Raw genomic sequence first — 18,170 nt, 5'->3', positions numbered from 1 at the left:
TGACGTTACAGGCTGTCTTTGGGAGAGATTCTTCTTCCTATTAAGAGCAACCAACTCTTGAAATGAACACTGATGGAAAAGCAAAAATACTGCAGATACCAGACATATAGTCATAGAGTCAGACAGCTCAGAAACTGACCCTTCAGTCCTTCCAATCCATGATCTCAACAGTCCCAGCTGCAGTGCCTGGCCCATATCCCTCCAAACGTTTCTTATTCATGGAATTATCCAAATGTCTTTTCAACGTTTTGAAATCAATTCTCAGCAAATAGGCAGCATGTGCTGATAGTAACATTTCAGGTCACTGACCCTGGAGAGTATAGGTTAAAGGTGAGAGGGGAAAGATTTAAAAGAGTCCTGAGGGACAATGTTGTGACACAGAGGTTGGTTTGTATGGACATGGAATGAGCTGCCACAGGAAGTGATAGATTGCAACATTTAACAGACATTTTGATGGGTACATGAACAGGAAAGGTTTAGAGGGATAGGGGCCAAACATAGGCAAATTGGACTAGTTTAGTTTGAGAAACTAGGTCAGCATGGGTGAGTTGGACGGAAGGGTCTGTTTCCGTGCTGTATGTCTCTATGACTCTATAAAAATGGATTTCTGAATGAGTGGAATTAGATACTTCAAATCTCTGGGAGAAGCTCATGGAAGGTTTCTTATTTTTGGATGGATGAGTAACAATGGGAAAAATAATTCTCTCTCCATCTATCTTATTGTTTTCGCATTACTATTTTCTTTTACATGTAAATGAATGGTAATATCTGTTATTCCATTTAGAAACTATGCATAAAAAACACAAGGGCGCTTAATTTCCCACCCATACGTCAACCATTCACACCTAAAGGTGTTGCAGATTATGGGATATAATACTGTGGCTACTGCATCATCTTCGGGTACAGTTATGGAGAGCAATGTCCTTTGTTGGGGTACAGTTATGGGCAGCACTGTCCTTTGTTGGGGTACAGTTATTGGTACAATGTCCTTTGTTGGGGTACAGTTATTGGTACACTGTCCTTTGTTGGGGGTACAGTTATGGACAGCACTGTCCTTTGTTGGGGTACAGTTATGAACAGCACTGTCCTTTGTTGGGGAACAGTTCTTGGTACACTGTCCTTTGTTGGGGTACAGTTATGGAGAGCACAGTCCTTTGTTGGGGTACAGTTATTGGTACACTGACCTTTGTTGGGGTACTGTTATGGGCAGCAATGCCCTTTGTTGGGGTGCAGTTATGGAGAGCACTGTCCTTTGTTGGGGTACAGTTCTTGGTACACTGTCCTTTGTTGGGGTACAGTTGTGGAGAGCACTGTCCTTTGTTGGGGTACAGTTCTTGGTACACTGTCCTTTGTTGGGGTACAGTTATGGACAGCACTGTCCTTTGTTGGGGTACAGTTATGGGCAGCACTGTCCGTTGTTGGGGTACAGTTATTGGTACACTGTCCTTTGTTGGGGTACAGTTATGGACAACACTGTCCTTTGTTGGGGTACAGTTATTGGGACACTGTCCTTTGTTGGGGTACAGTTATGAACAGCACTGTCCTTTGTTGGGGTACAGTTATTGGTACACTGTCCTTTCTTGGGGTACAGTTATGGACAGCACTGTCCTTTGTTGGGGTACAGTTATGGACAGCACTGTCCTTGTTGGGGTACAGTTATTCGTACACTGCCCTTTGCTGGGGTACAGTTATGAACAGCACTGTCCTTTGTTGGGGTACAGTTATGGATAATACTTTTCTTTGTTGGGGTACAGTTATGGGCAGAACAGTCCTTTGTTCGGGTACAGTTATGGACAGCACTGTCCTTTGTTGGGGAATAGTTATTGGGACACTGTCCTTTGTTGGGGTACAGTTATGAACAGCACTGTCCTTTGTTGGGGTACAGTTATTGGGACACTGTCCTTTGTTGGGGTACAGTTATGAACAGCACTGTCCTTTGTTGGGGTACAGTTATTGCACACTGTCCTTTGTTGGGGTACAGTTATGAACAGCACTGTCCTTTGTTGGGGTACAGTTATGGACAGCACTGTCCTTTGTTGGGGTACAGGTATTGGTACAATGTCCTTTGTTGCAGTACAGTTATGAACAGCACTGTCCTTTGTTGGGGTACAGTTATGGACAGCACTGTCCTTTGTTGGGGTACAGGTATTGGTACACTGTCCTTTGTTGGGGTACAGTTATGAACAGCACTGTCCTTTGTTGGGGTACAGTTATTGGTACACTGTCCTTGGTTGGGGTACAGTTGTGAACAGCACTGTCCATTGTTGGGGTACAGTTATGGACAGCACTGCCCTTTGTTGGTGTACAGTTATTGGTACACTGTCCTTTGTTGGAATACAGTTATGGACAGCACTGTCCTTTCTTGGGGTACAGTTATTGGTACACTGTCCTTTGTTGGGATACAGTTATGGACACCACTGTCCTTTGTTGCAGTCCAGTTATGGGCAGCACTGTCCTTTGTTGGGGTACAGGTATTGGTACACTGTCCTTTGTTGGGGTACAGTTATTGGTACACAGTCCTTTGTTGGGGTACAGTTATTGGTACACTATCCTTTGTTGGGGTACAGTTATTGGTACACTGTCCTTTGTTGCAGTACAGTTATGGACAGCACTGTCCTTTGTTGGGGTACAGTTATTGGTACACTTTCCTTTGTTGCAGTACAGTTATGGACAGCACTGTCCTTTGTTGGGGTACAGTTATGGACAGCACTGTCCTTTGTTGGGGCACAGTTATAGGCTGCACTGTCCTTTGTTGGGGTACAGTTATTGGTACACTGTCCATTGTTGCAGTACAGTTATGGACAGCACTGTTCTTTATTGAGGTACAGTTATGGATAATACTGTCCTTTGTTGGGGTACAGTTATGGACAGCACTGTCCTTTGTTGGGGTACAGTTATGGACAGCACTGTCCTTGTTGGGGTACAGTTATTCGTACACTGCCCTTTGCTGGGGTACAGTTATGGGCAGCACTGTCCGTTGTTGGGGTACAGTTATTGGTACACTGTCCTTTGTTGGGGTACAGTTATGGACAACACTGTTCTTTATTGAGGTACAGTTATGGATAATACTGTCCTTTGTTGGGGTACAGTTATGGACAGCACTGTCCTTTGTTGGGGTACAGTTATGGACAGCACTGTCCTTTGTTGGGGTACAGTTATGGGCAGCACTGTCCTTTGTTGGGGTACAGTTATTGGTACACTGTCCTTTGTTGGGGTACAGTTATGGACAACACTGTCCTTTGTTGGGGTACAGTTATTGGGACACTGTCCTTTGTTGGGGTACAGTTATGAACAGCACTGTCCTTTGTTGGGGTACAGTTATTGGTACACTGTCCTTTCTTGGGGTACAGTTATGGACAGCACTGTCCTTTGTTGGGGTACAGTTATGAACAGCACTGTCCTTTGTTGGGGTACAGTTATGGACAGCACTGTCTTTTGTTGGGGTACAGGTATTGGTACAATGTCCTTTGTTGCAGTACAGTTATGAACAGCACTGTACTTTGTTGGGGTACAGTTATGGACAGCACTGTCCTTTGTTGGGGAACAGGTATTGGTACACTGTCCTTTGTTTGGGTACAGTTATGAACAGCACTGTCCTTTGTTGGGGTACAGTTATGGGCAGCACTGTCCTTTGTTGGGGTACAGTTATTGGTACACTGTCCTTTGTTGCAGTACAGTTATGAACAGCACTGTCCTTTGTTGGGGAACAGGTATTGGTACACTGTCCTTTGTTGCAGTACAGTTATGGACAGCACTGTCCTTTGTTGGGGTACAGTTATTGCACACTGTCCTTTGTTGGGGTACAGTTATGAACAGCACTGTCCTTTGTTGGGGTACAGTTATGGACAGCACTGTCCTTTGTTGGGGTACAGGTATTGGTACAATGTCCTTTGTTGCAGTACAGTTATGAACAGCACTGTCCTTTGTTGGGGTACAGTTATGGACAGCACTGTCCTTTGTTGGGGTACAGGTATTGGTACACTGTCCTTTGTTGGGGTACAGTTATGAACAGCACTGTCCTTTGTTGGGGTACAGTTATTGGTACACTGTCCTTTGTTGGGGTACAGTTGTGAACAGCACTGTCCATTGTTGGGGTACAGTTATGGACAGCACTGCCCTTTGTTGGTGTACAGTTATTGGTACACTGTCCTTTGTTGGAATACAGTTATGGACAGCACTGTCCTTTCTTGGGGTACAGTTATTGGTACACTGTCCTTTGTTGGGATACAGTTATGGACACCACTGTCCTTTGTTGCAGTCCAGTTATGGGCTGCACTGTCCTTTGTTGGGGTACAGTTATTGGTACACTGTCCTTTGTTGGGGTACAGTTATTGGTACACAGTCCTTTGTTGGGGTACAGTTATTGGTACACTTTCCTTTGTTGCAGTACAGTTATGGACAGCACTGTCCTTTGTTGGGGTACAGTTATAGGCTGCACTGTCCTTTGTTGGGGTACAGTTATTGGTACACTGTCCATTGTTGCAGTACAGTTATGGACAGCACTGTTCTTTATTGAGGTACAGTTATGGATAATACTGTCCTTTGTTGGGGTACAGTTATGGACAGCACTGTCCTTTGTTGGGGTACAGTTATGGACAGCACTGTCCTTGTTGGGGTACAGTTATTCGTACACTGCCCTTTGCTGGGGTACAGTTATGAACAGCACTGTCCTTTGTTGGGGTACAGTTATGGATAATACTTTTCTTTGTTGGGGTACAGTTATGGGCAGAACAGTCCTTTGTTCGGGTACAGTTATGGACAGCACTGTCCTTTGTTGGGGAATAGTTATTGGGACACTGTCCTTTGTTGGGGTACAGTTATGAACAGCACTGTCCTTTGTTGGGGTACAGTTATTGGGACACTGTCCTTTGTTGGGGTACAGTTATGAACAGCACTGTCCTTTGTTGGGGTACAGGTATTGGTACAATGTCCTTTGTTGCAGTACAGTTATGAACAGCACTGTCCTTTGTTGGGGTACAGTTATGAACAGCACTGTCCTTTGTTGGGGTACAGTTATGGGCAGCACTGTCCTTTGTTGGGGTACAGTTATTGGTACAATGTCCTTTGTTGGGGTACAGTTATTGGTACACTGTCCTTTGTTGGGGTACAGTTATGGACAGCACTGTCCTTTGTTGGGGTACAGTTATGCACAGCACTGTCCTTTGTTGGGGTACAGTTATGGGCAGCACTGTCCTTTGTTGGAGTACAGTTATTGGTACACTGTCCTTTGTTGGGGTACAGTTGTGAACAGCACTGTCCTTTGTTGGGGTACAGTTATGGGCAGCACTGCCCTTTGTTGGTGTACAGTTATTGGTACACTGTCCTTTGTTGGAATACAGTTATGGACACCACTGTCCTTTCTTGGGGTACAGTTATTGGTACATTGTCCTTTGTTGCAGTACAGTTATGAACAGCACAGTCCGTTGTTGGGGTACAGTTATGAACAGCACTGTCCTTTGTTGGGGTACAGTTATGGGCTGTCCTTTGTTAGGGCACAGTTATTGGTACACTGTCCTTTGTTGGGGTACAGTTATGGGCAGCACTGTCCTTTGTGGGGGAACAGTTATTGGTACACTGTCCTTTGTTGCAGTACAGTTATGGACGGCACTGTCCTTTGTTGGGGTACAGTTATTGGTACACTGTCCTTTGTTGGGGTACAGTTATGGACGGCACTGTCCTTTGTTGGGGTACAGCTATTGGTACACTGTCCTTTGTTGGGGTACAGTTATTGGTACACTGTCCTTCATTGGGGTACAGTTATGGGCAGCACTGTCCTTTGTTGGGGTACAGTTATTGGTACACTGTCCTTTGTTGGGGTACAGTTATAGACAGTAATGTCCTTTGTTGGGGTACAGCTATTGGTACACTGTCCTTTGCAGCAGTACAGTCATGGACAGCACTGTCTTTTGTTGGGGTCCAGTTATGAACAGCAATGTCCTTTGTTGGGGTACAGTTATGGACAGCACTGTCCTTTGTTGGGGTACATTTAGTTGTACACAGTCCTTTGTTGCAGTACAGTTATGGACAGCACTGTCCTTTGTTGGGGTACACTTATTGGTACACTGTCCTTTGTTGGGGTACAGTTATGGACAGCACTGTCCTTTGTTGGGGTACAGTTATTGGTACACTGTCCTTTGTTGGGGTACAGTTATTGGTACACTGCCCTTTGTTGGGGTACAGTTGTGAACAGCACTGTCCTTTGTTGGGGTACAGTTATGGGCAGCACTGCCCTTTGTTGGTGTACAGTTATTGGTACACTGTCCTTTGTTGGAATACAGTTATGGACAGCACTGTCCTTTCTTGGGGTACAGTTATTGGTACACTGTCCTTTGTTGCAGTACAGTTATGGACACCACTGTCCTTTGTTGGGGTACAGTTATGAACAGCACTGTCCGTTGTTGGGATACAGTTATGGACAGCACTGTCCTTTGTTGGGGTACAGTTATTGGTACATTGTCCTTTGTTGCAGTACAGTTATGGACAGCACTGTCCTTTGTTGGGGTACAGTTATTGGTACACTGTCCTTTGTTGCAGTACAGTTATGAACAGCACAGTCCGTTGTTGGGGTACAGTTATGAACAGCACTGTCCTTTGTTGGGGTACAGTTATGGGCTGTCCTTTGTTAGGGCACAGTTATTGGTACACTGTCCTTTGTTGGGGTACAGTTATGGGCAGCACTGTCCTTTGTGGGGGAACAGTTATTGGTACACTGTCCTTTGTTGCAGTACAGTTATGGACGGCACTGTCCTTTGTTGGGGTACAGTTATTGGTACACTGTCCTTTGTTGGGGTACAGTTATGGACGGCACTGTCCTTTGTTGGGGTACAGCTATTGGTACACAGTCCTTTGTTGCAGTGCAGTTATGGACAGCACTGTCCTTTGTTGGGGTACAGTTATGGGCAGCACTGTCCTTTGTTGGGGTACAGTTATTGGTACACAGTCCTTCATTGGGGTACAGTTATGGGCAGCACTGTCCTTTGTTGGGGTACAGTTATTGGTACACTGTCCTTTGTTGGGGTACAGTTATAGACAGTACTGTCCTTTGTTGGGGTACAGCTATTGGTACACTGTCCTTTGCAGCAGTACAGTCATGGACAGCACTGTCTTTTGTTGGGGTCCAGTAATGAACAGCAATGTCCTTTGTTGGGGTACAGTTATGGACAGCACTGTCCTTTGTTGGGGTACATTTATTTGTACACAGTCCTTTGTTGCAGTACAGTTATGGACAGCACTGTCCTTTGTTGGGGTACAGGTATTGGTACACTGTCCTTTGTTGGGGTACAGTTATGGGCAGCACTGTCCTTTGTTGGGGTACAGTTATTGGTACACTGTCCTTTGTTGGGGTACAGTTATGGACAGTACTGTCCTTTGTTGCAGTACAGTTACGAACAGCACTGTCCTTTGTTGGGGTACAGTTATTTGTGCACAGTCCTTTGTTGCAGTACAGTTATGGACAGCACTGCCTTTGTTGGGGTACAGCTATTGGTACACTATCCTTTGTTGGGGTACAGTTATGGACAGCACTGTCCTTTGTTGGGGTACAGTTATGAACAGCAATGTCCTTTGCTGGGGTACAGTTATGGACAGTACTGTCCTTTGTTGGCGTACAGTTATGGGCTGCACTGTCCTTTGTTGGGGTACAGGTATTGGTACACTGTCCTTTGTTGGGCTACAGTTATTGGTACACTGTCCTTTATTGGGGTTCAGATATGGACAGCACTGTCCTTTGTTGGGGTACTGTTATTGGTACACTATCCTTTGTTGGGGTACAGTTATGGACAGCGCTGTCCTTTGTTGGGGTACAGTTATGGACAGCACTGTCCTTTGTTGGTGCACAGTTATAGGCTGCACTGTCCTTTGTTGGGGTACAGTTATTGGCACACTGTCCATTGTTGCAGTACAGTTATGGATAGCACTGTCCTTTATTGAGGTACAGTTATGGATAATACTGTCCTTTGTTGGGGTACAGGTATGGACAGCACTGTCCTTTGTTGGGGTACAGTTATGGACAGCACTGTCCTTGTTGGGGTACAGTTATTCGTACACTGCCCTTTGCTGGGGTACAGTTATGAACAGCACTGTCCTTTGTTGGGATACAGTTATGGACAGCATTGTCCTTTGTTGGGGTACAGTTATGGATAATACTTTTCTTTGTTGGGGTACAGTTATGGGCAGAACAGTCCTTTGTTGGGGTACAGTTATTGGTACACTGTCCTTTGCTGCAGTACAGTTAGTGGTACACTGTCCTTTGTTGGGGTACAGTTATGAACAGCACTGTCCTTTGTTAGGGCACAGTTATTGGTACACTGTCCTTTGTTGGGGTACAGTTATGGGCAGAACTGTCCTTTGCTGGGGTACAGTAATGGTCAGCACTGTCCTTTGTTGCAGTACAGTTATTGGTACACTATCCTTTGTTGGGGTACAGTTATGAACAGCACTGTCTTTTGTTGGGGTACTGTTATTGGTACACTGTCCTTTGTTGCAGTACAGTTATTGGTACACTGTCCTTTGTTGGGGTACAGTTATGAACAGCTCTGTCCTTTCTTGGGGTACAGTTATGGACAGCACTGTCCTTTGTTGGGGTACAGTTATTGGTACTCTGTCCTTTGTTGGGGTACAGTTATGGACAGCACTGTCCTTTGTTTGGGTAAAGTTATTGGTGCACTGTCCTTTGTTGAGGTACAGTTATGAACAGCACTGTCCTTTGTTGGGGTACAGTTATGGACAGCACTGTCCTTTGTTGGGGTACAGGTATCGGTACACTGTCCTTTGTTGCAGTACAGTTATGAACAGCACTGTCCTTTGTTGGGGTACAGTTATGGACAGCACTGTCCTTTGTTGGGGCACAGTTATTGGTACACTGTCCTTTGTTGGGGTACAGGTATTGGTACACTGTCCTTTGTTGGGGTACAGTTATGGTCAGCACTGTCCTTTGTTGGGGTACAGTTATTGGTACACTGTCCTTTATTGGGCTACAGTTATGGTCAGCACTGTCCTTTGTTGGGGTACAGTTATTGATACACTGTCCTTTGTTGGGGTACAGTTATGAACAGCTCTGTCCTTTGTTGGGGTGCAGTTATGGAGAGCACTGTCCTTTGTTGGGGTACAGTTATTGGTACACTGTCCTTTGTTGGGGTACAGTTATGGGCAGCACTGTCCTTTGTTGGGGTACAGTTATTAGTACACTGTCCTTTGTTGAGGTACAGTTATGAACAGCACTGTCCTTTGTTGCAGTACAGTTACGAACAGCACTGTCCTTTGTTGGGGTACAGTTATGGACAGCACTGTCCTTTGTTGGGGAACAGATATTGGTACACTGTCCTTTGTTTGGGTACAGTTATGAACAGCAGTGTCCTTTGTTGCGGTACAGTTATGGACAGCACTGTCCTTTGTTGGGGTACAGTTATTGGTACACTGTCCTTTGTTGCAGTACAGTTATGAACAGCACTGTCCTTTGTTGGGGAACAGGTATTGGTACACTGTCCTTTGTTGGGGTACAGTTATGGACAGCACTGTCCTTTGTTGGGGTACAGGTATTGGTACACTGTCCTTTGTTGGGGTACAGTTATTGGTACACTGTCCTTTGTTGGGGTACAGTTATGAACAGTACTGTCCTTTGTTGGGGTACAGTTATGAACAGCTCTGTCCTTTGTTAGGGTGCAGTTATCGAGAGAAGTGTCCTTTGTTGGGGTACAGTTATTGGTTCACTGTCCTTTGTTGGGATACAGTTATGGTCAGCACTGCCCTTTGTTGGGGTACAGTTATTAGTACACTATCCTTTGTTGGGGTACAGTTATGAACAGTACTGTCCTTTGTTGGGGTACAGTTATGAACAGCTCTGTCCTTTGTTGGGGTGCAGTTATCGAGAGAACTGTCCTTTGTTGGGGTACAGTTATTGGTTCACTGTCCTTTGTTAGGGTACAGTTATGAACAGCACTGTCCTTTGTTACGGTACAGTTATGGGCAGCACTGTCCTTTGTTGGGGTACAGTTATTGGTACACTGTCCTTTGTTGGGGTACAGTTATGAACAGCACTGTCCTTTGCTGGGGTACAGTTATGAACAGCACTGTCCTTTGTTAGGGCACAGTTATTGGTACACTGTCCTTTGTTGGGGTACAGTTATGAACAGCACTGTCCTTTGTTGGGTACAGTTATGAACAGCACTGTCCTTTGTTAGGGCACAGTTATTGGTACACTGTCCTTTGTTGGGGTACAGTTATGGTCAGCACTGTCCTTTGTTGGGGTACTGTTATTGGTACACTGTCCTTTGTTGGGGTACAGTTATGAACAGCTCTGTCCTTTCTTGGGGTACAGTTATGGACAGCACTGTCCTTTGTTGGGGTACAGCTATTGGTACACTATCCTTTGCGGCAGTACAGTTATGGACAGCACTGTCTTTTGTTGGGGTACAGTTATGAACAGCAATGTCCTTTGCTGGGGTACAGTTATGGACAGCACTGTCCTTTGTTGGGGTACATTTATTGGTACACAGTCCTTTGTTGCAGTACAGTTATGGACAGCACTGTCCTTTGTTGGGGTACAGGTATTGGTACACTGTCCTTTGTTGGGGTACAGTTATGGACAGCACTGTCCTTTGTTGGGGTACAGCTATTGGTACACTATCCTTTGCGGCAGTACAGTTATGGACAGCACTGTCTTTTGTTGGGGTACAGTTATGAACAGCAATGTCCTTTGCTGGGGTACAGTTATGGACAGCACTGTCCTTTGTTGGGGTACATTTATTTGTACACAGTCCTTTGTTGCAGTACAGTTATGGACAGCACTGTCCTTTGTTGGGGTACAGGTATTGGTACACTGTCCTTTGTTGGGGTACAGTTATGGGCAGCACTGTCCTTTGTTGGGGTACAGTTATTGGTACACTGTCCTTTGTTGGGGTACAGTTATGGACAGTACTGTCCTTTGTTGGGGTACAGTTATTGGTACACTGTCCTTTGCGGCAGTACAGTTATGGACAGCACTGTCCTTTGTTGGGGTACAGGTATTGGTACACTGTCCTTTGTTGGGGTACAGTTATGGGCAGCACTGTCCTTTGTTGGGGTACAGTTATTGGTACACTGTCCTTTGTTGGGGTACAGTTATGGACAGTACTGTCCTTTGTTGGGGTACAGCTATTGGTACACTGTCCTTTGCGGCAGTACAGTTATGGACAGCACTGTCTTTTGTTGGGGTACAGATATGAACAGCAATGTCCTTTGCTGGGGTACAGTTATGGACAGCACTGTCCTTTGTTGGGGTACATTTATTGGTACACAGTCCTTTGTTGCAGTACAGTTATGGACACCACTGTCCTTTGTTGGGGTACAGTTATTGGTACACTGTCCTTTGTTGGGGTACACTTATGGACAGCACTGTCCTTTGTTGGGGTACAGTTATTGGTACCCTGTCCTTTGTTGGGGTACAGTTATTGGTACACAATCTTTTGTTACAGTACAGTTATAGACACCACTGTCCTTTGTTGGGGTACAGTTATGGGCAGCACTCTCCTTTGTTGGCCTACAGTTATTGGTACACTGTCCTTTGCTGCAGTACAGTTATTGGTACACTGTCCTTTGTTGGGGTACAGTTATGAACAGCTCTGTCCTTTGTTGGGGTGCAGTTATGGAGAGCACTGTCCTTTGTTGGGGTGCAGTTATGGAGAGCACTGTCCTTAGTTGGGGTACAGTTATTGGTACACTGTCCTTGGTTGGGGTACAGTTATGAACAGCACTGTCCTTTGTTGGGGTACAGTTATGGGCAGCACTGCCCTTTGTTGGTGTACAGTTATTGGTACACTGTCCTTTGTTGGAATACAGTTACGGACAGCACTGTCCTTTGTCGGGGTACAGTTATTGGTACACTGTCCTTTGTTGGGACACAGTTATGGACACCACTGTCCTTTGTTGGGGTACAGTTATGGGCAGCACTGTCCTTTGTTGGGGTACAGTTATTGGTACACTGTCCTTTGTTGGGGTACAGTTATGAACAGCACTGTCCTTTGTTGGGGTACAGTTAAGGGCAGCACTCTCCTTTGTTGGGGTACAGTTATGGACAGCACTGTCCTTTGTTGGGGCACAGTTTTTGGCTGCACTGTCCTTTGTTGGGGTACAGTTATTGGTACACTGTCCATTGTTGCAGTACAGTTATGGACAGCACTGTCCTTTGTTGGGGTACAGTTGTGGATAATACTTTTATTTGTTGGGGTACAGTTATGTGCAGAACAGTCCTTTGTTGGGGTACAGTTATTGGTACACTATCCTTTGTTGGGGTACAGTTATGGACAGCACTGTCCTTTGTTGGGGTACAGCTATTGGTACACTGTCCTTTGCAGCAGTACAGTCATGGACAGCACTGTCTTTTGTTGGGGTCCAGTTATGAACAGCAATGTCCTTTGCTGGGGTACAGTTATGGACAGCACTGTCCTTTGTTGGGGTACATTTATTTGTACACAGTCCTTTGTTGCAGTACAGTTATGGACAGCACTGTCCTTTGTTGGGGTACAGGTATTGGTACACTGTCCTTTGTTGGGGTACAGTTATGGACAGCACTGTCCTTTGTTGGTGTACAGTTATGGGCAGCACTGTCCTTTGTTGGGGTACAGTTATTGGTACACTGTCCTTTGCTGCAGTACAGTTATTGGTACACTGTCCTTTGTTGGGGTACAGTTATGGAGAGCACTGTCCTTTTTGGGGTACAGTTATGGATAATACTGTCCTTTGTTGGGGTACAGTTATGGACAGCACTGTCCTTTGTTGGGAAACACTTATTGGTACACTGTCCTCTGTTGGGGTGCAGTTATGAACAGCACTGTCCTTTGTTGGGGTACAGTTATGAACAGCACTGTGCTTTGTTGCAGTACAGTAATGGACAGCACTGTCCTTTGTTGGGGTACAGGTATTGGTACACTGTCCTTTGTTCCAGTACAGTTATTGGTACACTGTCCTTCGTTGGGGTACAGTTATGGGCAGCACTGTCCTTTGTTGGGGTACAGTTATTGGTACACTGTCCTTTGTTGGGGTACAGTTATGGACAGTTCTGTCCTTTGTTGGGGTACAGCTATTGGTACACTGTCCTTTGCAGCAGTACAGTCATGGACAGCACTGTCTTTTGTTGGGGTCCAGTTATGAACAGCAATGTCCTTTGCTGGGGTACAGTTATGGACAGCACTGTCCTTTGTTGGGGTACATTTATTTGTACACAGTCCTTTGTTGCAGTACAGTTATGGACAGCACTGTCCTTTGTTGGGGTACAGGTATTGGTACACTGTCCTTTGTTGGGGTACAGTTATGGACAGCACTGTCCTTTGTTGGTGTACAGTTATGGGCAGCACTGTCCTTTGTTGGGGTACAGTTATTGGTACACTGTCCTTTGTTGGGGTACAGTTATGGACAGTACTGTCCTTTGTTGGGGTACAGCTATTGGTACACTATCCTTTGTTGGGGTACAGTTATGGACAGCGCTGTCCTTTGTTGGGGTACAGTTATGAACAGCAATGTCCTTTGCTGGGGTACAGTTATGGACAGTACTGTCCTTTGTTGGGGTACAGTTATAGGCTGCACTGTCCTTTGTTGGGGTACAGGTATTGGTACACTGTCCTTTGTTGGGGTACAGTTATTGGTACACTGTCCTTTATTGGGGTTCAGATATGGACAGCACTGTCCTTTGTTGGGGTACTGTTATTGGTACACTATCCTTTGTTGGGGTACAGTTATGGACAGCACTGTCCTTTGTTGGGGTACAGTTATGGACAGCACTGTCCTTTGTTGGTGCACAGTTATAGGCTGCACTGTCCTTTGTTGGGGTACAGTTATTGGCACACTGTCCATTGTTGCAGTACAGTTATGGATAGCACTGTCCTTTATTGAGGTACAGTTATGGATAATACTGTCCTTTGTTGGGGTACAGTTATGGACAGCACTGTCCTTTGTTGGGGTACAGTTATGGACAGCACTGTCCTTGTTGGGGTACAGTTATTCGTACACTGTACTTTGCTGGGGTACAGTTATGAACAGCACTGTCCTTTGTTGGGATACAGTTATGGACAGCATTGTCCTTTGTTGGGGTACAGTTATGGATAATACTTTTCTTTGTTGGGGTACAGTTATGGGCAGAACAGTCCTTTGTTGGGGTACAGTTATTGGTACACTGTCCTTTGCTGCAGTCCAGTTAGTGGTACACTGTCCTTTGTTGGGGTACAGTTATGAACAGCACTGTCCTTTGTTAGGGCACAGTTATTGGTACACTCTCCTTTGTTGGGGTACAGTTATGAATAGCACTGTCCTTTGTTGGGGTACAGTTATTGGTACACTGTCCTTTGCTGCAGTCCAGTTAGTGGTACACTGTCCTTTGTTGGGGTACAGTTATGAACAGCACTGTCCTTTGTTAGGGCACAGTTATTGGTACACTGTCCTTTGTTGGGGTACAGTTATGGGCAGAACTGTCCTTTGCTGGGGTACAGTAATGGTCAGCACTGTCCTTTGTTGCAGTACAGTTATTGGTACACTATCCTTTGTTGGGGTACAGTTATGAACAGCACTGTCTTTTGTTGGGGTACAGTTATTGGTACACTGTCCTTTGCTGCAGTACAGTTATTGGTACACTGTCCTTTGTTGGGGTACAGTTATGAACAGCTCTGTCCTTTCTTGGGGTACAGTTATGGACAGCACTGTCCTTTGTTGGGGTACAGTTATGGGCAGCACTGTCCTTTGTTTGGGTAAAGTTATTGGTACACTGTCCTTTGTTGAGGTACAGTTATGAACAGCACTGTCCTTTGTTGGGGTACAGTTATGGACAGCACTGTCCTTTGTTGGGGTACAGGTATCGGTACACTGTCCTTTGTTGCAGTACAGTTATGAACAGCACTGTCCTTTGTTGGGGTACAGTTATGGACAGCACTGTCCTTTGTTGGGGCACAGTTATTGGTACACTGTCCTTTGTTGGGGTACAGGTATTGGTACACTGTCCTTTGTTGGGGTACAGTTATGGTCAGCACTGTCCTTTGTTGGGGTACAGTTATTGGTACACTTTCCTTTGTTGGGGTACAGTTATGAACAGCAATGTCCTTTGTTGGGGTACAGTTATTGGTACACTGTCCTTTGTTGGGGTACAGTTATGAACAGCTCTGTCCTTTGTTGGGGTGCAGTTATGGAGAGCACTGTCCTTTGTTGGGGTACAGTTATTGGTACACTGTCCTTTCTTGGGGTACAGTTATGGACAGCACTCTCCTTTGTTGGGGTACAGTTATTAGTACACTGTCCTTTGTTGAGGTACAGTTATGAACAGCACTGTCCTTTGTTGCAGTACAGTTACGAACAGCACTGTCCTTTGTTGGGGTACAGTTATGGACAGCACTGTCCTTTGTTGGGGAACAGGTATTGGTACACTGTCCTTTGTTTGGGTACAGTTATGAACAGCACTGTCCTTTGTTGGGGTACAGTTATGGACAGCACTGTCCTTTGTTGGGGTACAGTTATTGGTACACTGTCCTTTGTTGCAGTACAGTTATGAACAGCACTGTCCTTTGTTGGGGTACAGGTATTGGTACACTGTCCTTTGTTGGGGTACAGTTATGGACAGCACTGTCCTTTGTTGGGGTACAGGTATTGGTACACTGTCCTTTGTTGGGGTACAGTTATTGGTACACTGTCCTTTGTTGGGGTACAGTTATGAACAGTACTGTCCTTTGTTGGGGTACAGTTATGAACAGCTCTGTCCTTTGTTAGGGTGCAGTTATCGAGAGAACTGTCCTTTGTTGGGGTACAGTTATTGGTTCACTGTCCTTTGTTGGGATACAGTTATGGTCAGCACTGCCCTTTGTTGGGGTACAGTTATTAGTACACTATCCTTTGTTGGGGTACAGTTATGAACAGTACTGTCCTTTGTTGGGGTACAGTTATGAACAGCTCTGTCCTTTGTTGGGGTGCAGTTATCGAGAGAACTGTCCTTTGTTGGGGTACAGTTATTGGTTCACTGTCCTTTGTTGGGGTACAGTTATGGACAGCACTGTCCTTTGTTACGGTACAGTTATGGGCAGCACTGTCCTTTGTTGGGGTACAGTTATTGGTACACTGTCCTTTGTTGAGGTACAGTTATGAACAGCACTGTCCTTTGCTGGGGTACAGTTATGAACAGCACTGTCCTTTGTTAGGGCACAGTTATTGGTACACTGTCCTTTGTTGAGGTACAGTTATGAACAGCACTGTCCTTTGCTGGGGTACAGTTATGGACAGCACTGTCCTTTGTTGGGAAACAGTTATTGGTACACTGTCCTCTGTTGGGGTGCAGTTATGAACAGCACTGTCCTTTGTTGGGGTACAGTTATGAACTGCACTGTCCTTTGTTGCAGTACAGTAATGGACAGCACTGTCCTTTGTTGGGGTACAGGTATTGGTACACTGTCCTTTGTTGCAGTACAGTTATTGGTACACTGTCCTTCGTTGGGGTACAGTTATGGGCAGCACTGTCCTTTGTTGGGGTACAGTTATTGGTACACTGTCCTTTGTTGGGGTACAGTTATGGACAGTTCTGTCCTTTGTTGGGGTACAGCTATTGGTACACTGTCCTTTGTTGCAGTACAGTTATGGACAGCACTGTCCTTTGTTGGGGTCCAGTTATGAACAGCACTGTCCTTTGCTGGGGTACAGTTATGGACAGCACTGTCCTTTGTTGGGGTACATTTATTTGTACACTGTCCTTTGTTGCAGTACAGTTATGGACAGCACTGTCCTTTGTTGGGGTACAGTTATGGGCAGCACTGTCCTTTGTTGGGGTACAGTTATTGGTACACTGTCCTTTGTTGGGGTACAGTTATGGACAGTACTGTCCTTTGTTGGGGTACAGTTATTGGTACACTATCCTTTGTTGGGGTACAGTTATGGACAGCACTGTCCTTTGTTGGGGTACAGTTATGAACAGCAATGTCCTTTGCTGGGGTACAGTTATGGACAGTACTGTCCTTTGTTGGGGTACAGTTATAGGCTGCACTGTCCTTTGTTGGGGTACAGGTATTGGTACACTGTCCTTTGTTGGGGTACAGTTATTGGTACACTGTCCTTTATTGGGGTTCAGTTATGGACAGCACTGTCCTTTGTTGGGGTACAGTTATTGGTACACTATCCTTTGTTGGGGTACAGTTATGGACAGCACTGTCCTTTGTTGGGGTACAGTTATGGACAGCACTGTCCTTTGTTGGTGCACAGTTATAGGCTGCACTGTCCTTTGTTGGGGTACAGTTATTGGCACACTGTCCATTGTTGCAGTACAGTTATGGATAGCACTGTCCTTTATTGAGGTACAGTTATGGATAATACTGTCCTTTGTTGGGGTACAGTTATGGACAGCACTGTCCTTTGTTGGGATAGTGATGGACAGCACTGTCCTTGTTGGGGTACAGTTATTCGTACACTGCCCTTTGCTGGGGTACAGTTATGAACAGCACTGTCCTTTGTTGGGATACAGTTATGGACAGCATTGTCCTTTGTTGGGGTACAGTTATGGATAATACTTTTCTTTGTTGGGGTGCAGTTATGGGCAGAACAGTCCTTTGTTGGGGTACAGTTATTGGTACACTGTCCTTTGCTGCAGTCCAGTTAGTGGTACACTGTCCTTTGTCGGGGTACAGTTATGAACAGCACTGTCCTTTGTTAGCGCACAGTTATTGGTACACTCTCCTTTGTTGGGGTACAGTTATGAATAGCACTGTCCTTTGTTGGGGTACAGTTATTGGTACACTGTCCTTTGCTGCAGTCCAGTTAGTGGTACACTGTCCTTTGTTGGGGTACAGTTATGAACAGCACTGTCCTTTGTTAGGGCACAGTTATTGGTACACTGTCCTTTGTTGGGGTACAGTTATGGGCAGAACTGTCCTTTTCTGGGGTACAGTAATGGTCAGCACTGTCCTTTGTTGCAGTACAGTTATTGGTGCACTATCCTTTGTTGGGGTACAGTTATGAACAGCACTGTCTTTTGTTGGGGTACAGTTATTGGTACACTGTCCTTTGCTGCAGTACAGTTATTGGTACACTGTCCTTTGTTGGGGTACAGTTATGAACAGCTCTGTCCTTTCTTGGGGTACAGTTATGGACAGCACTGTCCTTTGTTGGGGTACAGTTATGGGCAGCACTGTCCTTTGTTTGGGTAAAGTTATTGGTACACTGCCCTTTGTTGAGGTACA

At 45.4% G+C, this 18,170-nt stretch overlaps 1 protein-coding gene across 1 annotated transcript in view; it reads left to right on the top strand.

The window, feature by feature from the left end:
• LOC132827255 (melanotransferrin-like) overlaps positions 1–18,170 on the top strand; it is a 426,978-nt gene that overhangs the window by 332,567 nt on the left and 76,241 nt on the right. The window lies entirely within an intron of this gene.

Source organism: Hemiscyllium ocellatum, chromosome 24 (genome assembly GCF_020745735.1).
Source record: "Hemiscyllium ocellatum isolate sHemOce1 chromosome 24, sHemOce1.pat.X.cur, whole genome shotgun sequence".
In the NCBI taxonomy this organism is placed as follows: Eukaryota; Metazoa; Chordata; class Chondrichthyes; order Orectolobiformes; family Hemiscylliidae; genus Hemiscyllium; species Hemiscyllium ocellatum.
This window is presented reverse-complemented; position numbering and strand designations above follow the sequence as displayed.